Below are 28,000 nucleotides of genomic sequence, written 5' to 3' on the forward strand. Positions count from 1 at the left end.
TATATCTTTGTTTTATGTTACATTGCTTTGGAAGAGGCACATTTCTTTGACTGGCACGTAGATGGACTTTTTGGTGGACTCTTACTTGAGTATGTTGAGGCCAATCACCCGGTTTTCAGGATGTTGTTAAGTTGGGCGTAGTAAACTCCAGTCAGGGCTCCTGACCCACTTTAAACTTCATTTGTGCCATTCAGAATACTATGAGTTTCTTTAGAGAACAATGATTTCAGTGTCTATACACCTATAGACATGGAAACATCATAAAGGCGTTATAGGACAATTCTTTCCTTTACACACTTCAGTACAGCAGCACAAAATGGGCATTCAATGGGTAACGTTTTCATTTAAACATTTAAAAATACAATAAATTGAAACATAATAAAAAGTATTTCTGTTATTTTTGTTTTAAAACGCTAAAAATAATAAACGAGTTTCTCAAAAAAGGGCTTGAAAACTGTGACTGTGCTCTGGTACTGAAGGTGCCTTGTTGAAGATGTTAAAGATACAACAGAGCTGTGTTAACGCATGTACAAAATAAAAAGATTTTTAATATTTCATTCAAATTGTACAGAGGGCTGATATAGAAAGACTGTTGCAAGAAAAATATGGCGTGTAATAATCGTGTCTGTCAACACTAACCTCGGATTGCAATTGTGCAGCCTAGGAGGGTTAGAAAATGAATGGAAACATTATAATGCAGTGTCAAAGTGGATTAGCTGTTCTAAAAAACAATTGTATGTTTAATCTAGATGTCGGAGAATATTTCTGCATTTACTGACATTTTTTTCAAATTAGCTCATTTCGTTTTTGTGGCTTTGTCAGGTTTGTTTTTGTGCAGATTCCTAAGAGAAAAACGTTTCCTCAAGAGAAAACAAATCTGTTAACACTTCTATAAATATTTGGCAGCAAACCATGCTTGCGAATTCTTCAGAGGGAAGCATTTTTGTCCTAACTGTAATATTTGACAATTTGGATAAACTCACGTAAGTGTGTGCATTAGTGCATACTCTTACCCCACGCTCCCTCCTGCCCACACACATCCCCACAACCCCTTCCTGTCGGTATACACCCATTCATCCAGCCTCACACGCTCATACACTCATGCGGATATTATCAGTGGTCTTCAGCTGAGGCTCCAGGCCTGTCCGGTCCCCACAGTGTTGCAGAAACCAGGGGAGGAAGAGCTTATCTTGGCCCCAGGCACCTCCCTCAGCCCCGTGCCTTGGCTTTGGGAGCTAAGAAGCAGATGCCATGCAGGCCTCAAGTGCAACTTGTTTCTGTGGCCAAAGCGTATAACGTTTAAAGCTTAAGGGACCGGCTTTTGAACCAGAGAGTGCAATTTTGCGTGTGTGTTGGTGCACAAACCTGTGTTCTTGTGCAAACCACACAGCAGATGGAGGTAAAGGCTTTTAGTAAAACCAACTCCCAGTGGCCCACCTGTACCCGATTGGTGAATTCAGCACACACACATAAGCACGTACACACACTCTGCGGGAATTCACACAAACTAAGAACATCTATACCCTCAGAGTATTAATAAATTGACCTGAATGACAAACATACATGATGTCAGTTCTGGATTTATTTATTTATTTATTTTTGTTATAGAAATTTGAATGCACAGGAAATATAATGTAATGATATGCTAACTTAGATTATCTTCTTTCAGAGACACATGCCACTTAAACTGATACTGTTTTTAGGATGTTATTTACCATAAATAAATACATTTCCCCAAAAGAAGCTACTGAGACTCAACCACTTCTTCGCATTTACAACCACAACCTCACAGTAATACCACATTGTCGTCATCCACAATCAACGGCTTCCTAGGAACCGATGAGCATGGCAGGACAGCGAATATGAGAACAGGTGTTTTGAAATTGCGCAGCATGCAAAGCCATCAGTGGGTTTTTAAAGTTTAACGGCTTCTGAAAGCTTCTTTCGTCACAGAGAATGATGCTACCAGTTCACAAAACATTGGTCTAAATATAGGGCTTGAGCATGCAGCAGATTAGCTTTGCGCTGAGATGGGGTCTATAAGACACAGCTTTCTATGTGACTGGCAGGGCTTTGAACTCTACAGCTAAAACTCCACTGTGGGTTTATCTGCACATGTCTTTCTATATTAGCCTATTCCATACACATTTATTTTCTTTCTAAAGAATGAGTATGCTATACTGCACCTGCAATTGTTTCAGACACACAGAAAAATGCAGGACAATAAAAAATGTACAAATTAGGGCTTGTTTTAGGTGGGAGCCTCTTACTCTTTAAGGAAGGGTGACAAGTTTTGTTTTTCTCAACTCTCAGCTATGCATCATACAACCTAGTATCCCCTAAGAGGACTTTCTAGAATCCTGTTTTAGCAAAGAATACTATAATTGTAGGATTTTATTTGCCTTTGAAGTGTAATTACACATAACCTACCGCTCTTGCACTCACATCAGCAAAATAAGTTTGCTGAGATACCATGAGTGCAGCGTGTGACCCATTTTGCCGTAGCAGGGTTTTGCTTTCATAACAACTGTGAATGCATGAATGTATGAATACATAAACTTAATACACCGCGATGATGCTATGTGACAAGCTTTTAAATCTTGAAAAGGAAGTGCTAGGCTGGTTCCTGGTAAAAATGCTACTGTCACCCGTCCAGTCATAATACCGCTAGACATGACTCCCCTGAGGCAACAGACATAACAGTAGTGAAAGCAGTTACTACAGGGCAAGAAAAGAAAAGCTTAGTTTATGGTCAAAAGTAAAAAAAAAACGTTCAAAAATCTAGCACATGTGGCATGTTGTGTGATTTATTACTTATTTTTTAAGTGTGGCAGCAAGCCTGGAAACCCTTAGACCTGCTTCTTTAGCAGTTAATAATCAGTGTTTCACGGTGCTGGAGGAGCAAAGCGCAGATAATGTTTTGTGTAGAGATAACGCCTTGCCTTATTCCTGCCGCCTCCCGTTAACATGGGAGACAAATGGAACGGGTGCATCGCCTTGGAGCCTTCCAAACGAGGGTGTCTGCCATGGAGTGAAGTGAAGGCGGAGGTGGAGGAAGAGGGGAAAAAAAAAAGGAGGGGAGGCAAGTGCCACAAAAATCAGGGAGCGGTTGCTCGACCCTCGCGGCACATTACGGCAGCAGTCAAGTGAATGTGAAAACAAGGGAAAGCTTTGCGGAATATCAATTTAATGCTGCAGCCTGAGCAGGGGAACATGCGTGCTCCAGATTACATGCGCTCTATTTCCCACCCATACAGAACCTTGAGTTCCTCCATCTCCACACTCCAGAGAGACAGAGAGAGGATGCTCTTTTATGTGTCGTTACCCTCTGTGAAGTCCAACTGTGCAGAGAATCAATATGGAAGTGAAGAACAAAGTACAACACCATAACTAAGAGGCAAATATCATGCTACTTTAATAGTATTAATTTAAAAGAGAATATAATTTAGACCCATGTTCTGGTTGTTACCTGCATATCTTTAGGCCTTCCTTTCAATCAGCTCCATGTCTCTTTAATAATGTAGTAGCATGGAAACATTCCAGATGAAAAAAAATATCAAGATTGGATTGGATCATTTAAACCTATAGGGATAAAGCTTCTGGAATAACTGCATTGATTCATATTCATATTTAAGAGACTAAACATAAATGTGTCACTTAAACTTAAAATTGAAAAACAAATGAAATTTCATGTGAGTTAATGGTAGTTGTATTAATTAAATTGTCTTAGGCAAACCAAATAATAGATTTTATTTTATAGAAATTTATGGCATTTTGGGGGCAAATAAATTAGTATCTTTAGCTTTTAGCCAAGAAAATAAACTTTTACTTCTGAAATTATTTAGCCGGCATGATAAAACTGTTTTCAAAACCAAATAATTCTAATTTACAGTTTGAAATGTTAATTTGACATCACGACAATCCAGTATGGTAGTCATGATCTGCACATGTTTTTGTTTTTGTGGTATAAGATAAAAGTACTAATGTGTGTGTGTGTGTGTGTGTGTGTGTGTGTGTGTGTGTGTGTGCGTGTGTGTGTGTGTGTGTGTGTGTGTGTGTGTGTGTGTGTGTGTGGAGCTCCCAGGAACATCTTTACATCATCAGTTGAGTTACCAGGCCAAAATAGTGAATCCAACCAAAATAAAAAATAAAAACGTAAAAAATAAAACAAAGAAAAAGACATAATTTGGGATTAACAATTATAACAATACAGATTCCATCGGTTTTCATTCATTTATACTCATTAAAGTCATATTTTATTTAGTAGATCTTTTATAAGTTTTCATCAGGATTCAAGTTTTCCCCTCTTGAAATCTATCTATGAATAGGAGCCAGAGTTTGAGCTTGCAGGCTACCATGCCGTTCACTTCTACCAAAGCCAAAGGAATCAAATACCATATCGCAGGAACAATTTGTCATTTATGACCCCCTCCTTTCTCTCTTGAAAATTACGAAGAGTGAGCCACACTCACATTCTTGCACACAGCCAAGTGAGGAGGCGCCTCCGCATCCGTCCTGGGCCAATGGCGCACAGAGTAGCCTTATCATACTTCTACCCTGCTGGCCAATGGCGCACCTCTCCCCGGCTCACATGACGCCTTTCTGTGCGCTCCCTGTCCTCTCAGCGCGCAATCCCGGCGAGTGCAGGCATCACTGAAGACCTGACATCGACGGAATCGGACGTCCACTGTCCTCACCACGGGCGACGAGGTGATATCTTTACGCGAAGCGCACCTCCCTACGATGAAGCAGAGCTCTGTCGATGGGGATGACCCGCGCCTTGCTTCAGGAAGACACTTTTTTGTCCCTGTCCGAGCGGAAAGACGCAGCGGCGAACCAGTAACGCCCAGAACTTATTGAAATGAATTGTGAGTGGGTTATGTTTTTCCACCTTTTAATTGATTTATTAATCACTAAAAGTGTTTAAACAATCAGTTTGCTTTATAATCTGCTAGTTCAAATGGGATTTGTCAAATAGAGAATTGTGCGCTCTACTTCTGCAACCTTTGCGTTTTATCCTTTTGTTGTCATACAAAATGCAATTTCAACATATATGATCTCTTTATAGAATTGAACACATGTAACGTCAGCTTATGATTGAATGATAAGAGTGCATTTAGTGCTGATCTTGCCCGGATTCTTTGTGCGCCTCTGTAGGTTTTCTCATTGTGCGCGTGTGGCTGTCTGTGCGCAGCGCCATAGCATGAAATATAGATAAAAGCACACGGTAAACCCGTTGACCCCAGTCAGGCAGCCAGGCATGCAGGCTGTGCAACCGGTCCACACGGCTCAATGAGGACAATTAAGGGGGGGGGGGGCAACAGAAGGAAAAATAAATGGAGTACTTGAAGCTGACTAAAACAAGGCTGCACTTCACTTCAATCCGCCAGGAAGGATAAGGGTGGATCTTTAAATTGTGTCACTTAAAAGGCAAGATGTAAGCAAAAAGTACTAAAATACACAAAACAAAATCTTTCAAAAACCATTTTCCCAGACATAAATTCTTGTCAAATTTATTGAATTTCCTCTATGAGGTCATGTCACTCACTGAACCCTTTTATTGATTGGAAATTAGGGGGTGCTGGGGGTCAGGCAGTAGGATGTGTGTGTGTTGGGGGGGGGCTGCAAAATTTATGTACACTTGGAAGTCAGAGCAAAAATAGATTTGCACAGATTTTTATTCCGTGCCTCCTGCACAATCAGAGGGAAAGAGCGGGGGACCAGAGCCATTTGATGTTTTGAAAGGCTTCAGATGGCTTTAATTAGGACCTATAAAATCTGTCTGCCCTGTTCTCTGAGGCAGCGGTCTGGAGGAGCGAGAAAGGAGGGGAACTGGGGGGGGGGGGGGGGGGGGGGGGGGGGCAAACCAACACAGAAAGTCACTCCACCAAAGAATTGTCTAATCAAATTTTTATAAGCCTCCTCTTTTCTTCTCATCACTCCCTCCCTTGCCTTCCACCCTCCCTTCCTTGATGCTAGTGGTATGTAGTCAGCGCTCCTGTTCCCTCTTTGTCTGACTGCTGTGTTATCTACATTTACCCCACCTCCACCCCATTCTCCCGCCACCATGAACCTAACAATCGCCTGTGGTTCCAGACACCTGAGGGCTAGACAAAATGAATGGTACAAGTTGAAGTCTGTCTGGAGTGAAGTTGGTTGATTGGCTTGGCCAGTTCCTGCTTCTGTTGCTTTCCTTTGCTCCCCATCCCCAATCAAGACATACTGTGTTGTTTGTTAGTTTGTGTCTTTGCATACGTGACACCAGCCAGTGTGCAGACAGTCTATGGATGTTGGATAGAGTGTGGGTGACTCACAAAGCTGCAACACACACACACACACCCTGGAGGAAACATCAAAGACTTCTTCAGTGTTCTATTTTGCGTGCATCTCACTGTGTGTGCGCGCTGCTGAGTCTTAAAGGCTATGCTGTAAAGGCGAGCATCGACGAGAACAAAGTTCTTCTGCTGTGCTGCGACACGGCTTTTTTACACACACTGTGCTATATGTGTATATAGTTATAAACCTCGCAAAAAAAACTATGATCCATCATGTTGTTGTTTTTTTGTTTGTTTATAAGCCTTTTCTTATTGGTTGATATGAATCATTGGTCTTAACTCATTGAAAAGGATTACGGTCCTTGAAACTTTAACGTCTCATTCTTAATGAACAGAACTGAAATGCTTTTAGATTCAGAAGAAAGTCTAAAATGTTAAAAAAAATCCACTTTAAAGCTTCATTTTGTTAGTTGAGGCTTTGTTTGAGATGCACTTGGGCTTCGATGGTGGTTGTCTTTAGGTCAGTGATGAAGCTGGTGTGATGTATGATGTTCGGTTACCAAAAATTCAAGAAGTTGTTGAAATTTTTATGCAATAATTGCTTTTCTCTGACAAATCTGTCTGTTGCTGTATTTTCCATAGTCTTTGTTTTTTGTGATGTGTCTTGGTTAGGGATTACATCATTTTGTGTCTGTACGGTTAGCTTGGTACCAAGCTAATCTCCCTCGCAAAAAAAAAACAAAAACAAACGGCTGGTTGGATCCTTTGTTTGACACCGTTTTCTATTCCAAGTGGAACAAGAGGTTATTTTTTGTACATGACCAGTTTTTTTTTTTTTTTCTGTGTCCATCGTCGATAAACTTGTTTGTTGGAGGATTATCCCTCAACAGCTGGAAGGGTTGTCTCTCTGCATCAACAACAATGTAATCTTCTCAAACGGGATGTTTTGAAGAAGAAGTGCTGGTAGAATCTGCTCAGTACTGAAATTGACATCCTTCCTCGTCTTTGTGTGCGTTTTTTTTTTTTTTTTTTTGACTGAGTGTCACGGCATCAAGGAGATTTGAGGCTGTGTCTTCTTCTGCCATCCTTTGAAGAGGGAAGTAATAAAAAGCTCAATGGGAGCAACAAGCCGTTCCTCCCTCTTGCACTTTGAGTCTCTCTACCTGGAGATGAATAGGAGGCCCCTCCATTACATAGGGGGAAAGGAGAACATTTTATTGAAGGCTGAGGATGTGGGGGATGATCTATAAACACTTGGTGTGAATTAGTCTAATTTTTTAGAAAAAAATACAATACATTGAAGGTACATGTTTTGCCCTATATAAAGAGATATTGCTTCTGTGTAAACAACCAAAAGAAGAAAGAGTATCAATTAACTTGAATTTTGCTTTGGAGTGAAAATAACAAATTCTGTAGCTTCAATTATACTTTAAGAATATAGCAGTCTTCATATTTTGGCAGTTAAACATTTGTTGGACATTCGTAAACCTGCAAAAATAGTTTTTTTTAACTTGCATTAGGAAATTAAGCTATCATTCGGAATTGAAATTCTCAATCTATTCACTTACCAGGGTAGCTTTTCCTGGGAAAAGTCCCCGCTGAGAAGAGGTTAATTGTTTTTTTTCTTCATCTCCATCCGAGGAGAGAAAATAGTTGAACAGGAGGGATAATTGAGTTGCTGATAGTTGAGTAGGTTATGGATTACTGTGGTTTTCTGAAGTAGAATAGAAAAGGAGGTGATCGCGGTAGGAAGGAGTGAAGGGAAAGGAAGGAAGGGGCGTGAGAGGCCCATGTTGCGCGATTCAGCCGCAGGGGTTGTCTGGCCTCCTTAAGAAGAGGGAGAACTCCAACACTGTTTGGCCCATGAGGTGACCCTTGGCCTCTTGCTTGCCCCTCCCTGCTCCAGGTGCAAGCCCTCACTGCTGGCAGCTTACACACAGATTCTCTCTACAAGCCAATTTTTCACACAAGGCATGCACTGGGGGGAAGCACCATATGAAAACTCAACCCTAACATTCACAGTTTAACCCCCCCCCCCGCGTCTTCCCTTTTTGCCTTTCTATTGTCTGGTGTTCAATGTCTAACAATGTTTTTTTTTTTTTTTTATAAAAGTTAGAGTGCTGTGATGGGTGTGGGAATGCCACATCCAGTTAGGATAAATGTTTAATACTACCTCAGCAAATCACCTTTACTAAAGGTTTCTTCATGTAATTAATGAGTGTTAATAAAATTCAAGAAAACCTAAATTAAGTGAGCCCTTTTGCATGGCCCCTTGTTCAAACCTCCATGAGGTTAATGAAGCAATTTACATACTCTCTGCAGCCTTCTAAGTAGACTGATGACGTTTGCGTTACCGTCTCTGCACCAGCGCACCCTTCTGTTAAAAACAGAGGAATGTGTCTGTTCCTCAGAGGTCAATGAGCACATTTCAATGTTAAGCCTCAGCTCCAAAAACATAAAAATCATTGGTAATGGGATTTGCTGATTAATTTGCTTTTATTTACGCGCCTACATTTTATTTACCTTTTGCAAAAGGATAGAAGTAAGCCGTTATTTTTCACCAAAAGGAATAAGTCATAAGTGCAGATGAAACCCCAGACCCATGGAGCCCTAGGGAGTGACAAACATAACAAAAGTAAAGCAACAGCCCCCCTCAAAAAAAAAAATAAATAAAATATAAAATATATATATATATATATATTTTATTTATTTTATATATATATATATATACACACACACATATATCACTGTGTCACCGGAAAAAATGATTGAGATTGGAAGGAAGAATAAAGAGGATTAGTATCTGTCCATCCCTGTGCCATCCCCATCTGGGAGATCACATTACAAATAGTGTTCTGGAAGTAGAGGAACAAAATGAGGTATTTCGGCAATCAATACAGTAATGTGCAAGAAGATGGATATTATTAAAAAAAAAGAAAAAAAGAAATCAAAGGCCCTGGCTGGCACAACCATCATCTTGCGTTGCCTGCTGGAATCAGATAAGGAGTCGGTGCCTTCCAGTAAAGGATGTTCGGCCCCGGGGCAGTTCAGCCTGACGGATATCCTTTTGACTGGCAGACCAATTCTATCTGGAAACGGACAAAATCAAAACATTTAGGCAAGTATCTCCAGTTTTGGCTCACGGAGACATAAAAAGGGGCAAATTATGGTTTGGTGGTCTGAATTAAACAAGGTTCTGAGCAGTTTGGAGAAAAGGTCCTTTTGCAACCCCTCTGCTGTCCTGTAAGCAAGATGCTTTTCACCACATACATCACGAATATGATTTCAACAAAACCAAATCACTTCAGCATTATGCTTACAGTGTGTCAGAACTAGTGCGAGTGCTTGTCTCAGATTAGTTCTTTGTACTGTGAGGAAAGAGGGAAGGCGGAGTGGAGGAGTGTTGCGGGGGGGTTGCAAGATGGGGGAACAATACAGACACAATCCCAGTTGAAAGAAATGATTTGCACAATTTTCTGAAAGAAGTATTTGTCCGGTTGGATGGTTCTATCAAAGCCCAACAGACATGGCGGTGCATGATTTAAATGACGTGGTGAGCTACAAAGCCGACGAGATGTCGGGTGCGAGTCATTTCTCAGCTGAACGCTCTCCAGGTAAACGCAGATAATGTGCTCTCGAGTTTCTCCTTCTTAAAGAAGTCTCATTTTTACAGATGGCTCTGACACGAGCTCCGCCGGAGCTTCTGTTCTCGGAGCTTAGCTTGTACAACAGTCACTCGAGAAGATAAAAAGACATCATGGCCACACTTCATGTCTGTGATTTCATCCCAGTAAAAAGTATTGCTGGAAAGTTCAGTCTTTTTTTTTGATACCCTTTAATTTTAATCTTCTCACTCATTTTCTAAGACCTTTAAGATGCTTACTACTAATCCCTTGAATATGAGTGATAAACTCAAACAAGAAAGGTAAGTGAGCAGTGGATATAATGAAGTGACGACTGTGATTTTTAAAGCTTTGCATTGAATCATTTGCGCCTATTGTTACCTTCAATTTTAAAAACCCCGCAGTTTTCCTGGGGACACTTCTTTCCAAGCCATTTGTACTTGAAAACTTCCTGAGGATGAACTGCAGATTTTTGAGTTTTATCGTCAATGAGGGACCATTGGGCATAATGAAGTTCTGTTTCCCAGCGTGAGTTTGGGAGGCTCATGATTACAAATGCTTCTCTCATTGTCTCCCATCATCTCGGCCCTAATTGAAGACAATATAATGAGACAATGGGGTCTCGCTCATCATTCTGCATCAGTGGCATTCTCTTTGGAACGTGCCAATCTGTTATAAGTTGGGCAGAATTGGTGGGCGGGATGCATCTGTATATTTGAACACGCTCAAGCTTGTTTAATTTGGACCAAGAAGATGGACAATTAACCTCCAGCTCCCAAGGGGGCTGTTCATTTTGGTCAGCTTCCCCACTTCATGGCTGCCTGCCCTTGTAAACACTCCTAGACGTGTCTGGGATATGCTTCATGGGGGTGGGGCAGGGTTTGTTGGCGGGAAGGTCTGCCACTGGAGGAGCTGTCTTGGATGATTAGGACGGCAGAATGAAGAGGGTCCCTCTGTGCCTGGCCCCTTTCACCTGACTAATATGCTCTGAATAACTCTGCCTCCACCCTGCGCTTGTTGTGGGTTTTGGCGGGAGTTTAGTATGAGGGGGAGGGAATGGGGACTAGGTATTGCTGTGGTGAAAGTGTTTGTCATCTGCCCCCTGGAGGCCTACATTGGCCCCTTTGTCTGTCTGCCAGGGCGATAAACTTAAATCACACACGCTGCACTTATGCAATCCTAACATCTTAAGTTTTAAAGAGAGGATTAGCAACTAAAATCCAAAATCTAAGTTTAAATTAATAGAAATCACCTTTTTCTTGTATAGTTTTACATAAATTAAAGCTTGTTTTATGGTATTTGTGCAGAGGGTAATTTTTTGGGGTTGCAACCAAGTGATCTAAAATGCGTCTATAGTTTCAAAAAGTCCATCTTTGTATGAAAATTAAAGAAAGAAAAAAGAAAAGATTCATTCAACACTGCACAAAGACCAACAAAGACACTACTGAGTCCCAGCCAGATATCACAAGTTAGACGGAAAACACAAAAAAGTCTTGCAGTACTCTGAGGAGGCAAAGTCTAGCTGTGACTGATAACATTTCTGCAGGTTTTAAGTTCTGAGGGATAAATGGCCTCTACGGCTTTTCAGTTTAAGTCATTTCACAATTTGGAAAACCCAACGCATTCCTCATTCCCATTAGGAAAATAAACTTGAAAACAGCCTTCTAATATCCCCAATTTGATTATGTTTGAAATGTAAGTGTTAATGACTCTTAGGAATTATAAAATTGATTTTCCCCATGATTGTGGTAGATGTGTTCAAAGCTACAGTAATGGCCTTACATTACCTAAATGTGCCTTAAACCACATTTTGAATTTGCTTTCACAGAGAAAGGCATTCTAATATCCAGCATCAAGTGTCATTTAAGGTTTTTTTTGTGATTGATTAACATGCATCGGTGCATTAGATTAAAAAGGTAAAGGCATGAAGTTTATTAATTGTTTCTTCCATATGAAAACATATTCAGTCCGAGAATAAGCGATTTAAAAAAAATAAGGCTACACCTTCTTTTGACATTGATTAGTTCTTTTTCGTGGTTTCAATCATTTCTTTTCAGAAATTTTACCTGGATGGGTATTGAGGAGTCTTCTTGAAAGACAGAACAGAAAGTATAAAGAGAAATATATGCATAATATCTAAACATGATCACTCATACCTGCTTTAGAAAGTTTTTGACCAATGTTGAGGTACCTTAAAGTGCAGAATCTATCAAAGCCACTATATGTGTGCTGCAAAAACAAACCCATCATCCTTAATTGCAACGTTTTCTCAAAATAAACCAAGCATTAACATTTTGCCCAAAATATTAGATTAAAAACATTTTTTTTAGTCTTTTATGATCAGTGTGATCAAATGAAGAAATACATTTTTTCATTCATTTTTTAGATTTTTTTCCCCTCCATGCCAGATGTATGTTTTTCTGGCAACACATCACTGACCATCTATTAAACTGGAATTTTGAAACAGCAGTTAAGAAACATTGAGTACAGAATACTTCTGACCCTTTGTCATATTATAATAGTGTCACATTCATGTATTTCAGTCTCATCCTATTACTATAAAACATAATGTAAAATTTTATTGCCAATGTAAAGACAGTACAGCAACAATTTAATCAGATAAAGAAATAATACAGAAACTCTTTGATGTCATACTTAAAGACCCACTCCAATCATCTTTTGATCTATTGTAAAAGTGTTCCCAGTGGTATTTTAAATATGATAATGTCAATAAAAACAAAAAGTAGTTTTCTAGGATATAGTTTCTGCAGCGCTGCAGGAGTTTATTAGAAATTTGCCTCTGAGTTGTGGGCAGAACTGTTAGCGTAAGGCCTCCTCCATTTGCTATCATCCATCTGTTTACATGCTCTCCCGCTAGCTTACAGCCCCTCCCAACCTCAAACATAATATTTGCGATGCAGCAAAAATGGGGGGCGATATTGGAGCTATCCTGCCGTGTAGTTTTGAGCTAGATGCCAGCTTAGACTAGAGAAAAACCTTTTTGGGTATATTTGATTGCAAATGGATACATAGGAATGGAGCAGTGCAGGGAACTTCATGTGGCCTGCCAATTGTAGCACCTATGTCAATGTCCAAACCATTTCAGCTGCTTTTTTCTTTATCTGCTCTTGATTTGATTTAAGTAGAGAAATACCCAGAATCTTTAATTATGTCCTCCATCATGAGAAAAATGCTAAAAGAACATGTTAAAAACACCAAAAACATGATTTTTAATTGGTGTGGGTCTTTAAATATATACATAGATATCAAATATGTCAAAGTTAAAGAAATGCAGTAAATTACTTTCTTTTATTGTGGAATTATTTTGGATGTTCCTAAATGTATATAAGAAGCACATTCTCTGCTGATTGTGTAAGCTGCATTTAGTGGCTTTACACCAATATTCATTATAACAGCTTGACATTTGGGTTAGAGAGGTGAAATGTGACATATTTTTGTGGATTTTGTCTGCCTTGTTTTTTATGCAGTTGAAAAAACATCTTCTGGATTTTTCTCTATAACCTTTGTGTCAGTTTCTTTTTAATTTTTTTATGGCTAACATTTTTTTTGGAAAGCAGACAAAATGTCATAGAAGTTTGTGTGTTTAGGAACGAGCTCTTATATGTTTTGTCCATAACTCTTGGATTTATGGACAAGATGGTGCTAGTCTGAACGACTAACCATTTTGAAGAAGAAGGGAAGTCATCAAAGAAGCTTCAATTTTTAGTATGATTTCTGAAGCTCACTGATATATTGAAATTTCTAAATAACACAAAACTCCTCATAAGACAAGAACACTTCAAAATGATGCACATAAGTTCTCCAACAAGGACAACAAACTCTCAGTTCCTTGGATCTAATATTTTTTAAGGGTTTGAATTAATATACACTAGATAAACTGAGATCCTGAAATAAAAGATGCCAACTTCAGGGCAGAATCACTGTGTGGACAGGAAGCCCTCAAGGTTTAGAGCATGTTTGCCATATTTTACCCAGGGGCATTCAACAGTCTGTACATGCAGAAACAGATACACACAGTTGGAAGCCCAAGCTACTGTTTTCCCTCATATCGCAGCAGGAGTCTGTCTTCATCTGTTCTATTGATTAATGAAGTAGGCGCAGCGGGTGTCACATGGAGGCAGGCGTCCTGAAGGAAGGCCGTGGGTTTGCGCAGGCGGCACAGACGAGCCACGCAAAAACTCATGCATCCTCTGGAGCTGTATCTGTCATGTACTCCCTGTCTGTCACAGCAGACACTGTGGAAAATGGCAGCTACGACACAGAATTCCATTTCTGAGAGAGGTGGCTCACATGTGGTTACAACACCAAAACACACCACGCCCTCTTCTCTCAAGCACTATATGCATCTTAGACTGTGAGTGCACTTAAGCTGGAAAGACTTTTTTTTCTTCTTTTCAATAAATCTGTTTGTAGATTAGTTGGGGTTAATGATCCAATTGCCCCGAAGCGGCAGGAGAGTCCCTGTGCGCGCACATGTGTGTTTTGACTATTAGATCCTCCTCTTCTCTCCTGTCTCCCTTACTTCCCATTGAGACATTCCTCAGGCACCATTAGAAGAGCAGTATTTATGCTATAAAGAACCTGTGTTTGCAGAGCCATGACTGGGACCACGGCTAAAACTGTCTTGACTAACCTCAGAGGCCAATCCCGGTATTTTCTTTGCCTATATGAGAAGTCATGAGCTGGGGACCCAAGAGCTGTTTTTAGAACTTTTCCATTTAAATGTCATGCATTTTTGACAAATAAAAAACAAAGCTATGTATTAGGAAACGCATATATGTAAATATATGTTTTTTTAAATTTGGTGGTCAGTTTTATGTTGACATTGGAGTTTAAAATTAGCTTCCCGTCTAAACCAGAAGTGGTCCCCTGCAAATGAAATTCAGCAGTGCTGAGTCTAGCGAAGTCGGCGGGTTCACTGAGGGTGTGGTCAGCTGAAACCCACCGTCTTTCCCCACAAACTCTTTTAGAAGACAGCCTCTCATGCAAGGCTGGATAGACAGAACAGTGTGTTAAATAGAAAGAGAGGGGAGGGGGGGGTGCATTTTTTTAAATGACCTCCCTCCACCTACATTTTTCCTTCTTCGTTCCTTCTCTTCCTCTCCTCTGGTGTTCCTGTTGAGGCATGTCTTCGTACCCGCCAACCAGCATCACTTAGAGCAGGGATAAGGGGGAATGGGGGAGGTGGGGAGAACAGACAAAGAAGCACTGTCGCTGCCTTGTTCGAGGGTCCACACCCGACTGGAGGGGAGCTCTTCGGAGGGGCGCAGATGAAGAAAGAGTGACTGTGGAGGTTTATCACTGAGAAAAAGAGATTAGAATGAATGGGAGGGTAGCAGAGTTGGCTGTTCTGTTTACAGTAATAAAGAGAACAAGCAGTGCCAGTCATTTTCTTTTTTTCACCCGTGCAGCTGGCACACTCGCAGTAATGCCACAGTTTGAGGGGAGTGTGCGTGAGTGACAGGGGAGGGATGAGGTTGGTGCATTGTTTTCTGGCCTTTGTGCCAATATTTGCTTAACCCCTCATGCTTTATCTGTGCAGCTGTTTGCTACAAATGAGATGGCGAAAAGAATGTTTGTGTGCTCAATGGTGGCTGTCACAGCTGTTAGCAATTTCATCAGAACACTGTAAGACACCCGCTCCATGCAGACTCACAAAACACACCATGTCAATTGTTTCAAAGGCGTACAGCCATGATAAAATTATCCAAATGGTGCATGTCAACTCAGAATATATCAACAAAAGAAAGGGGTGGGAAAAAAAGACATATTACCAAAGCCAACACAGTGTGCAAGTTTTTTTTTTTACAGCCACCTTATTAGTTTTCATCCTGTGAGCTATTTTTTCCAGCAAGTAACAGAAGTTTTAGTTAATAAGCATTTTTGTTTAAGCCATGAACTAAATTAATTTTTGAATAATATCCTAAAACAGCAGTCTTTTTTAAAGATGTTTTTTTAAAGCTTTTTATTCAACAAATAGAATACTAAGTGTGTTTCTTTCTCTTCTTCTCTTCGCTTTTCTATGTTAGGTCTTAAAAAGATGCTGGCACAAGGATAGTGCTTTCTGCGTGTTGGCCCTCACCAAAAAGAAGAAGGAAGCAGTTGCAGAGAAGAGATTAAAGAGATGTAAGAAAGCTCGGTTTTCTTCCTGTCTCACCCTCCATCTTTGTTGCTCCTCCACCTGGTTCTCTGGGTCAGTTATGCACCTGGAGCGGGTTTGATGTTTGCATGTGTGCATGCTTTTTGTTAGGTCTGAGACTAAGCATGCTTGTTTTGTGTCTTTTGGAGCAACAGTCGGCAGGTGAAGAGCCTATCATCCTGTCTGAGTCATCCACTGCAGCCCCACTTCACTAGTGTTTGCATCTTCTGTTTTTTCACATTCATTTCTCAGAGTTGATGAAGTGTCCGCCAGAAGTTTTTGTAACGATGTTTTCATTGTTGTTGTGTCGGATTAACCGTTTGAGTTTTACAAAAAACTAAACGAAGAATCCTGAATTTTAAAGATGGTCTGCATAATCACCCATTTATTTGAAATTCAGAAAGAGCATGACTCAAAGCTCCTATATTCACATAATTAACTTTTTTCTTTTTAGAAGACTTATGAAATATCTAAAACATAATTTATTGTACAAACTGAAGAAAAGAATAAAGATCACTGGAGAAGCAACAGATATTAAATATATCTTTATTTTTTTTAACAAATAGAAAAGAGGTGTTGGGAGAATCACACAACCAAGTACTATCAGAACGATTTTTGTAGAAAACTTTTATTTATCGATAATCCTTTTACAGAATCTTCCTAGAAAGTCACTTAAAAAAATCTGTAAAAAAAGTGTCTTATGGCAAGTGACTGTGAATATTATATAACGTGTAGAGAATCCCATCCTAAAAGTTACAACACCTACTTAATTAAAGCTCAATCTGAGGAATGTTTCTCTACCCAAATACCCTGTTTTCCATGTAGTTTTTGAGCGGAGCTGAAGTTAAGCAGGTCTTCACAAACTGTAGGCGAGCTGTGAAGGTGGAGGCGGAGACTACTTAGCATATTCATAGAACCACACATTCTAAATGAGGCAACGGTGTTGAAGTACATATAAGCTCTTTTAAATCAAGAGCGGATTACTTTCACAGGAAAGAAAAATATAGATAAGGAGTTTTGAAGAGCTGAAATAAGCTTTTAGTGCTTCAACAAATGCTGGTATATGAACTTTAAATCCACACCGCATAGAACATTTTTTAAAATGCAAAATCTTTCATTTTCATGTTATCTCTATTCATGGATGTGTATTTGAAAATATGCACTTTTAAAAAAAATTAACATTTCTTTGTTTAATATAACATGAATCCCGTATGGCACTGTCAAACTCATCCAGTGCTTGCACAAATCATTTATAAAATATATATAGAATCCAGTGAAAAGTAGGAAAGAAAAATAAATATTTTAGAGATCTGGTGAAGGAAGAAAAAGAAAATACATTTTTACCTTGATAAACAGCATAGCCTCAAGGCACAATACAGAAAAGAAGCCCGGTGAGGAGCCACCTTATTGTTTTAACCAAGTTTTAGCGGTTCCCATAGTGAGCAGTTTCTCAGAGACTAATCTTCCTCTCTCAGTGTGAGGCTGCAGCAGTACTGGATCATCGACTTTCATGCAGCCATTAACAGAGCGTTTGCATCTGCGTCTGGTAAACCGCTATACACAGACAGATGGACGGTTAAAGAGGAAAGGCAGAGGAAGAAGAAAGAAAAATGTTGTTTCCTTCAGTTCTTCTCTGCCTCCCTTTTGTTGAAAACACTCTTCCACTTCAACCTTCAACCCAGAGGTTATTATAGCAACGATGTGATTTTTCTTCAAAGCTTTTATTGGCTTCCTTCCAGGCTGCTTTCATTCAGACATAATTCCATCCGTCATTCCTTATGTTCTTCTTTTAATACACTAAAAATACAGGATATTACTCTTTGACTGAAATTGTTATTTTTTTAAAAACAAATTACTTTCAATAAAGTCATTTTGTTCATTTGACTGTTTAAAATTGTGTGTGTGGGGGGGGGCTTTAGTAGGATTTTTGCTTCAAGTTGATATTAATTTATTTCTTTTTTCTGGGTAAGTTTGCTTTCTTAAGAGCCCGAGCCTGTCTTCTAGCTCTTAATTTTTTAGTATGCCTTCGCAAACCAACTGGTCCTTTGTGTTCCCACTCTTTTAAGCCATCAGTTCCATAATCTTTCCCAATTGTCCCTTTTTTCCTCTTTATATTTATAATTACTTTTACAAATGGGTGTTCTATTTTCTTCTGTTAGACATTGAACAAAAAAACTCCAACTTTGTACCCAAAATACAAGAATAATGCATTTAGAGAAATGACCTACTGGCCAAATTGCTCTTTAAAAGCAAACAAAACAATCAAAAATAGTCAGTTCTGTACTTGTTTGAAGTAGAAATGTCTTCTTTCATCATCCCTTAGATGCATGTATTATGTATTTGTCATGTGGGATTTGTGCAGGCAAATGTTGCTCTACACAACCCCATTGTTTAAGGGACTTGTCAAAAGCTGCATGAGTCGAAGGAAGACAGAAAGACAAGAGGTGAAGAATGTTGTGAAAAAATATCCCAACATGGTCCTACTGCTTCCTCTTCCCCCCTTTTTTCCTCTCAAGGGCATCTTCCCATTGAACGAGAGCTTTTAGAAGCCACCAAGTTTGTCAAGGGTCCTGCTCACAGCATGCCAGTTGGGCCATGCCATGCTGACAGCCAACAGGGGGCTGATTGCTTGCTGTACCTGGCTCCACTCATTAACTCTTTCACTGTCAGTATTCAGACTAACACAATAGATGGCTGCTGTTACTTGAAGGATCCAGGGCCGGTGCTGTTATAGACTTCTGCATGTTCCAGGGAACGGCACCAAAGTGACCAAAAGAGCCTTACTTTGGGGCCACGTGGATTCTGGCACGGCCCAGCTGATATGCTGTGAGTAAGCCCCAAACTGGACTCGACTCGAGAGGCAGGCCTTTGGTGTCCATTTGTACAAATGAAGCCAAGGCTCAAGCCACAGCTTGCCACTAGGTTTCATTTTTCAAATGCACGCATACAGGAAAATGACAAGCAGATGAGTCACTCTGTCTTGTCATATTGATTTACTGCCGCACTGGGGGACAGAGCGAGTAATTGTTAGTTTCATGCTCTCGCAAAATAGCCAGTGCACGATGCACAATAGTCTGGAATTATGAGGATGAATACCCTCTTAGCTGGGGAGTGACCATGAAAACCTACAGGACAAGTGGTGAAAGAACTGTCTGCATAAAGGACTGAGTGAAACAACAGAGTGCTTTTCTGTCAAAGACACATTCACAAGGTGGAGGCTCAGAAGGAGCTGTTGTGTATAAAGCCACCACGATTTGAGATAAAGATGAAAAGACTGATGATGTGGAGTGGGGGGCCAGACAAGAACTCAGAGTGGAAGTTAACGACAAAGAGAAACAGATGCCATTTGTAGCGTTATCTTCAAAAAATCAGAAAAATAATTGTCCTTTGATTGCTCTTCCCCTTTAGATCAAAGTGTTGAAATAAAAAAAATAAAAAAAACACTAAAATTATCGTCAATGATTACTTTAGAGTTGCCTTGCGAGAAAACAAGGATTAATGGAGAGTGACAGAATGGCATTAGAGGAAAAACAGAAACACACGGAGAAGGAATATAACCCACAAAGGTGCTATTCAAGTCCAATACAAATCCTAAATCAGGCTGTAAAAAGCATAAATGGGAAAAAGATTTTTATAGACTCAGCAGGAGAAGCCTGCAAATGACTGTGCTTCCACAAGCAAGGCTATGTTAACTGAGAAAAGTGACGTTTCAGAATGAAAAACATTTTCATTTCATTAACTTCTTGATTCAAACTTCATTTTCAAACCCACGTGGAAACAAGAGTGAACAGAATTTTTTGAGAACTGCGAATATTCTCTCACTTTTACATGAGAAATATAATATAGTTTATTTATGGCACAGACCCAGATGTAATGGAGTTATAGAGAAAGTGGGTTTTCTGATTTCATAGACAAAACTAGTGTTAGCTGATGGAAATAAAAATAGGTTAGATAGTGGTTATTACAAATTTATTGACTTACAGTAATGTAGCTTGGATGTCATTTAGGGAATTTTATTTCAGCTACCCCTTTGTTCATTTTCCCTTTGATACCTAAATTCTAGTAATTTTACCTTTAGTTCAACACTTACGAGTCTAACTTATACCTGATTTGTTGATGAGTCGTCAGGGCCAAACTGCCACAGTGCAGGAACCGTCTAACACTTGGCTTTCTTGTGCCGGGCTTCACCGTTGGGTAAACGGATGAAAGAGCAGTCAAAGGCAGTCTCCTAGGCTTTTCATAATGCGTCCCGAGAGGAGACAAAGGCCTGCATTCACTGCTGTGTGTCGATAAGACCTATCATTAGTCTGCCATTGGAGGTATTACTGACACACACAAACACTTGCACGGATGTACACAGCATGCTGTCGGGTACTCATTCTAGCACCCATTTTTTTTTTCCACACGGCACGCATAAATATTCCCGTGCGTGCCAGAGGGGAAAGAGGCAGCCAGGCTTGACTTGAATCGTATAAAAGCAGAGGAGTGGACCCCCTGCTGCTTTCCCATCACAGCAGAAATCCCTCTGCCTCACACAGCAGTGGCATCCATACTCAACTATATGTTGTGTTCATGTATTTATGCTCCTTTCAGTATAGCTGCAACTTTTGGCAGCGTTTACGCACTTATAGATAAGAAATGCCAGTTCCTATGTAAATGATGCATCTATAAACAGAAAAAAAACGCTCTCACATTTATTTATTTATTTATTTATTAGGGTAATATCTTGCAAGAATCTGTAGATTAGACATTTTTTCAGTCATTTACCACATCCAAAGCTTTGGGTTGGATTAAAATCTATGCAACTGATTTGCAGAATATTAACCAACTAATAAGACTAAGAAAATAATTTAATTTATGTCAATAAATTAGAAATACTTTTTTTGTGTAAGCCAATTTTTGTCCTCCACTTTGCCATTATTTTGTACAATTTTTTTAAATAACAAATTGTGGGTAAACCATTTCTCTCTTTCCATTGAAAGCATCAGTACATGTCTAACAGTTTGTAATGTAAAGCTTCTGTCCGCAGTAAAGCAGATTGATGAATTCCAACCAAATGGTTAAAAGGGCCCGTAAAAACCGGCAGTCATCTTGATGATGGAACTCCTTGTTTACAGTAATAATACCAATGTCCTTGAATAAATGAACTATTGACTTATTGATGAGAAAATGGGACACGTGTTAGATTTATTTAGGAAGATAGGAGTGAAATTAGGTGCAGAGGAGGAGCTGTTCTTTATGGGAGTTTGTGTGTCTGTCAGTTCAGAGGGAGGGGAGGTGGGAAGGTGGCACTGCTGTCTTGGCTCTAAGTAGATGATGGACCGTAGCTCGTATTCCCATTCTCTCTCATTAGGTCGTCCCCACGAGAATATATGAGGTTACTTACCTTCCTTTGCTCCCTGCCGAATGCCGAGCATCGGATCAGGGTCATTAGCCTTGCTACTTGGAACAAATGGCTTTCGATAGCATCTCAGCTAAACTACAACTGAAGCAGATTAACTCCTTCATCCTTGAAGGAAAGTATTGATAACAATTGGAAGGACAAAGTTTATTTTTAGTTATTTTTGTTATGCATTTCAGAGAATCTTTTTTTAGCTCCAGAAATTGACAGTGTTTTCTTTCTTGGGTCTTGGAATTCGGCTGCTCTACAGCGAAACATCACAGCTGATTGCTTGAGAAACAAAAAACACAGATGGAGAAATGGGCAGCAGATCAAAGCACAAGGAGGATTTGTCTGGCAGATAAGTCACTGGGGTCCCGCCTGAGCAGAGCTTCTCATTGTGCTTCTGTATGTGCTTTCATGTTTATATGTGCACGCTACGCGAAAACTCCAAACAATGTAAATTTGAGGTCATGCAAGAGAACTCCATCTTCTCAAGATCCTCTTTTGTTGAGCAGTTTCTTCCACGTGGCCCCCCATTCAGTTATGCAGTGGTGTAACATAGCAAAGTAAAAAATACTTTAATACAGTATCTGTACTTTTAGTTGTTTTTTTTGCCATCTTTAATATTTACTTGGGTATTTTCGGGATTCCCTTTGCAGTAAAAGTGCAAAATATACTGTATCAAAGAATAAAACTAAAAAAAAAATGTGGGAAAATGTTTTTTTTCACTGCATTAAAAATTCTTCATAATTCCTCAAAAGCCTTGTACGTGTGCCTAAACACCTAAAAACCTCGGTATTACATTTGTATCATTTATTTTTCTCTAATTCGTATTTAAAATTAAGTTACCTGAAGCTTGTGTCTATCTTAACTTTGTTGGGTGATATTTATTAGGGAGTCATACAACACAGTTTATCTTAATTAACATCAAAATAAAGCAACAATAGACATTTTGGGTTTGAATCAAGAGATTGAGAAGAGATCTCTCAACTTGTCTTTCATTGTTGCACATGTGATCAGGTTTAAAAGCATTCTAAACGCAATAATATCACCCTAACCTCTACTTTTTCCATACTTTAGTTAGTGCAAACAAAACTATTTTTTATACTTAAATCTGTTTTATTTCGGATACATAAAGACTTTTGGTCAACTAGAATTTTAATGGACAAATTTAACATTTATTGGTAAATTTCTTGCAGAGTCAATACAAAGTTCCTTTTTACAACACTGCAGATGTCTTTCCCTCTATTTACAAAGTGTGTATCATTTTGCAATCATTAATATTAAAACTTTATTAGCTCATAACATTTTGAAAATCATTTACTGTATTGTTGAAACTTGCTAAATTATTGTCTGGTTCTGCTGGAGTCTTTACAAGTTTCCTTATGGAAGATGAGATAATGACTGTAACAAATCAAATTGCTTTTGTCAACTCAGAGAAAATACAGTTTTAAGAAAAAGTGTGACACTTAATATGTTTGTTTTCATCTAAGGTTAGCATGTTCACCAAAATGATTTTTCCATAAGTCATCGGGGTGAGGTTTGTGGCCCATCGACTCAGGGTGGTGGCGGTGAAGGGGGGGGGGGGGTCAGAGGTCTGTTTTGAGCAGAAAGACACTCCCAGAGGATGGATATAATTAAGAGTAGCTGTTTTTGGTGGAGGGTTTTTGGGTAAATGTTCTGGGTGGTCTAGCTCTACATATTACAAACAGGCGAAATATTTCCAATAAAAAATAGACAACGCACAGAGATTGACATATATGGTGAAAGGAAGGAAAGTAGGTGGTCCCTTTGTTTACCGCTATGCTACCTACGTTGGTTGTTTGGTTGGGGCGCAGCAGAATTGATCAAAGTAGCTGGTAAATATATCCGACATTCACAAATGCACACCTAAATGGGACTGCTGTGCTTTAGATGTTTAATTTTAGCCTCTCCTATAAGCCTGTATTTAGGCTAACAGTGGAAGCTATATGATACAAAAGGGGTTCATGTTACCATAAAAGCCATAAAGATTTATTTTATTATTGTTTTTGAAATATGTTGGGGTTTTTTTTGGGTGATTTTAATTGTTATTTTTTTTATTTATTTTTATTTATTTTTTGAATGAGCAAAAGATTTCATTTCTTAGGTAAAACGAGAGTAAAAATATTATTAACATCTATCTGACAGTCTTATATCATGTCAAACCTCTTAATTTAAGTTTACTGCATTTTCTATTTACCCGCTATCATATTTTTGGAAAATCCATAACATTTGTTAGTTATTTATTGGGAGTTTATGGACTTACAACCTTGTCAATTTTCTATTCTATATTGGACAAATCTGGAAACTAGCTGCAGTTCATTTGAAGCTGCCATCAATTTGGAGAGAAGGAATAACAACTGCACTGCCAGTCAAACCCACAACAAGGGCTTTTTGAGCACTCCTGATTAATAGTTTCTTCTTGTTAACACAAACACACATCAAAACTTCACATACCTGTTAATTTACAGCCTTTTTATCATCTCAGTTCAGTTATTTAGCCTGATGGGAAAACATAGACGCAAACTGTTGCATTTTTAACACATCAGTTCCTCCGCTCGCTCTCTGTCGGGGCTTTAAGATGGACTTACCTTCCCTGCATTTTGCAAGTCTGCTTAGTGAAGCGTGAAGGAAGTGAGAATGCAGGAAAAGGGAGTAATGGAAGAAAATAAAACTTGTTAGGGAATGGTTACAAAAATCAGCAAATTAATAAATAAAACCTAGTAATTACCATGCACACAAAAAAAGCATAAGTAGTTCATCCTGACAAATAGTAAATCATATATTGTGGCAGATGTCAGTGTATAATAATTCAGAAGAGAAAAACTGCAAAGAAGCAGTTAGTAGACATGAAAGGTTTAATTTTTTCATGCACAGTGAGCAGGTTTCACAGCGCTGCCCTGTTTCATAGTATTTAACATCAAAGTGAGGTATGAACAATTGAGGCAATTTTTCTTACAGCCAAGGTCAGTCATTGTTCTTTCTCTGTAAATGCGGATCTAGACTGAGAGGAACGCAGGAAAACCATATTTAACTGTCCCGTTACAGCATTTTTATCCTTTGCCTAAGACTTAAGATGGATTTTTGTCTTGTAGGGGTCTTTTGGCAAGTTTTTGTATCATTCTGCAATGATACTCTTGTTTTTGGGATAAACTTAAAGTCCTTCAGTGTAGCGCATTTGCACATCTACAGATCTTCATTTACTTACATCCAGCTGCATACGTTTTTTTTGCCAAAGGGTAAAACAATCTTACAGCATAGATGATGGAAGTAAAAAAAAAAGGACTCAGAGGGACTACTTAAAGAATGAACAGTAGGTTGCAGAAAGATCTCATTAATGTGGCTAAAGAGGCTTAAAAAAAAAGAAGCAATAATGAAGATAACTTCCACCGGATCTTTGATGTGCTTATTCACCCCAAATTACCAGCTGCTTTCAGGATGCACACGATGACTCATTACCCGACACAATGGGAGGCCAAATGAATCAAAGAAAATTTCTGGGGATACAAGAAATAACATAAAAGTACGGAGACGAGTCAACAGAAAAACGGACAGATAATTATTATAATCCTTGTTTTTTTCCACAAAAATTACATGAAGTTGACAGATATGTACTATAGCTTCATGAAAAAAGAGTGCTAAATTATTATTATTTTGACAAATCAAGATACAAGGTGTGATACTGCAGAAAATGTGTATATATTAGTCAAAAATAATGTACACATGCATAATTTTGTAGAAGGAGTCCAGCATGCGTTAAATTCTGCTGCTTTGCTTTTTCTTCTCACCCCCTTCATCTGGTCAGCCTATGATTTTATACTCTGAAATTTTCTTTTTGATATTTCATTCTGTCTCGCATCCCTCTCAACCTCATCGTGCTCCGGGAATATTAGAGCCATCTCTACAGCATAGAATGCATTACGATTACACATAATACACAAATTTGGAATTATGTTAAAAAAAAAAAAACGCCTTTATTACAAACACGTTACACGGGTAGCTGCGTTTTTTTAATTGACCCGGATCTGATTTTTGCACTCAGCAAATAGACTTTGATTTTATATTTTTACAAAAGTGGTGGTTTTCTGTGCTAAAAGCACCTTTGTTTCTTTCCCTAATAAATCACTTTAATGTACACACGTGCTGGCTCCACATCCGTGTTTCTCAAGACCACCCAGGGTGTTGATAGTCTTTTGGTTCAGAGTGGGCTGCTTGTTCGTATAAAATCACGTGAGTTCTCTGGAGGGGCTAGCTTATTAAAGCAAATATTCTTCCGACATCCGTCACTGCACCTCAATAATTCGAGGCCCTCTCACCTCCACGAACATACAGTCGGAAATGGAGCCACACGTGAACCCCTAAGTGTTATTGTGGAAAACAGAGGAATACAACAATATGATTCAGTTGTCTGTGTGTCTGTGTCCGTGTTTGCGTATGTGTATATCAGCTGTACTCTTGGGTCAGTGAGTGTGTGTTGCATTTCAATGACAATGTTTTACCATACGACACCTGAATTTCATCCTAAGCTTTCTTCTCCCCTGTTTGTTTTCTGCCCAGGTCCAGACATGAAGGAGGCACGCAAGCGTACACACACGCTCAGCGAAATGGCACCTTGAGGCTGTCTGCGGTCTACCACCACCCCACCCCATTCACACACACACACACCTACACACACACACAACTGTTACAGTAAAGGAAGAGACCACCGAGTCAGAAAGATAATAATAACGGAAACGCTTGAAAACAAACCCATTATCCACCCTTGTTTTCTTCATTGAATTCAATGTTTTAATCAAATGAGCATGTGATTCATTAGGACAAGTTGGATTGTCTGTTCTACACTTTAAGTAGTTTTTTTTAATAAAAAAAAAAACTAATTTATACAAATTCTTGATCTATTTGAGCCTTTATGTTCATGCTCCATTTTTTTCTGTCACTCAAAATCTGTCTTGACAGGTTTAACAGCTCCACATCTGTTTCAACCCTCCACAACCAATTCATGTGACCCACCCAGAGTCCCTCCCAGGCTTCCCAGCTTCCTGCAAAGTATACCTCTAAAAGAAAAATGACTGGGGAAAAAAACTCTTGCGTGCTAAATTTATGGTGCAGCATTGCGGGAAAACCCTCCCTCGCTGTCTTAGTATTCACTTTCGTCCTACTCCTTCTCTACTTTGACTGAGTTTGAGAAAACTTCTTTCAAACGAAAATAAAATGCTTTTCATACTAGTTTGCATCCCCAATGTTGTACTCTAAATTTAGAGCAAGGGCTGCAAGATACAAAATTAGCTTTTCTTTTCAATAATGTTTGCTTAAAATTCCTTGGCTTTAACTGGTACACATCATTTCTAACAGAAATTTCTAAAGAAAATTCCTCATCAGTATAAAAACACTGATTCGTTTCAAAGAACATTTCCTTTATAACTTCTAAAAATACCTTACTTAGAATGGGTGTAAAATAACACGCAGGATGAGCTGAGATGGAATAAAGAAAAGCTTGGTTTCTACAGCTTAAACTGTGTCATAAAATCAGCGCAGCATGTTTAAATGCAGCTTAAATAGGAAAAGTGCATCATTTACTCCCAGCTTTAGGTTAACTGACGGCCCCACCCTCACAGCGGCCGTGTCACTAACCAGCACTAATGATACACTCCATCATTCCAGCTCCCTCTGCACAGGGGCTAGCTTGGTTAACCGTCGGCCGAGGGTGTGTGTGTGTGGGTGTGTGTGTGTGTGGATACATGCTTCGGCTATCAAAGCACTTTAGAATCAGAGAGCGAAGAACTCACACTGCTAATGGATGTGTCTATTGATGTTCCTATTTAGCAGCTCACTGTAAACGATAGGGCAATGATTGTGTTGAAGATGGAAGGAGGAGGAGGAGGACTGGGGGAAGAAGAGCGGTTTGGCTGGGTGATGATAATGACAAGGAAGGTTATTATTTGGCGCCCTATGGAGTCTCCTAACTGTGTGTGTGTGTGTGTTGCGAAACAGAAAGAGAGGCAAGCCCACTCTTCCGTTCATGTCTGTCCGTCCTCCTGCAGCCTGTTGTCTGTAACTCCCTTCTTGCTGCGTCTCTGCCTGCTTGCTCCTTTTATCAAATGACTACTGCTGCTCTTCATTCACTTGTGACTGCAATTTTTTAGGCCTATCTCAGATTTCAACATCTTCTTTAATTGAATAAAAAAAAAGCAAATATGGTTTTTAACAGCATGCTAAAGGCAGTAGGTTAAATACAACTTAGCTCCTTGTTTTTAAAACCAAAAAATACAACTTGTACTTGAAATAATAATTGGCCAACAAGTACATACTTCTTGTTCTGTTTTTGTCTTTAGTCCGGCTTTGTGTATGTGTCATGTCAGTTCCAGTAATTGTGTGTGTAACGAATACGAAAACAGTCAGCCTGTCAGCAGGTTTGGCAGGAGAGCACCTCCAGCTGGACTTAGACCCCAGCTCAGGTGTGTCTGTGTGTGTTCTGTGAGCGTGGCATGTCTGTTCACATCTGTCAGTGCAGGGACAACCTCAGGAAGAAGCAACCAAA

At 39.3% G+C, this 28,000-nt stretch overlaps 1 long non-coding RNA gene across 1 annotated transcript; it reads left to right on the forward strand.

Annotated features, from left to right (window-relative positions):
• Positions 1-4,538: 4,538 nt before the first annotated feature.
• On the forward strand, positions 4,539-28,000 carry LOC101157765. Its single transcript, XR_177348.4, has 3 exons — positions 4,539-4,868; positions 15,949-16,045; positions 26,020-28,000. It is a non-coding gene; the product is annotated as an uncharacterized LOC101157765 (long non-coding RNA).

The sequence above is a fragment of the Oryzias latipes genome, chromosome 4 (genome assembly GCF_002234675.1).
Source record: "Oryzias latipes chromosome 4, ASM223467v1".
Lineage (NCBI taxonomy): Eukaryota > Metazoa > Chordata > Actinopteri > Beloniformes > Adrianichthyidae > Oryzias > Oryzias latipes.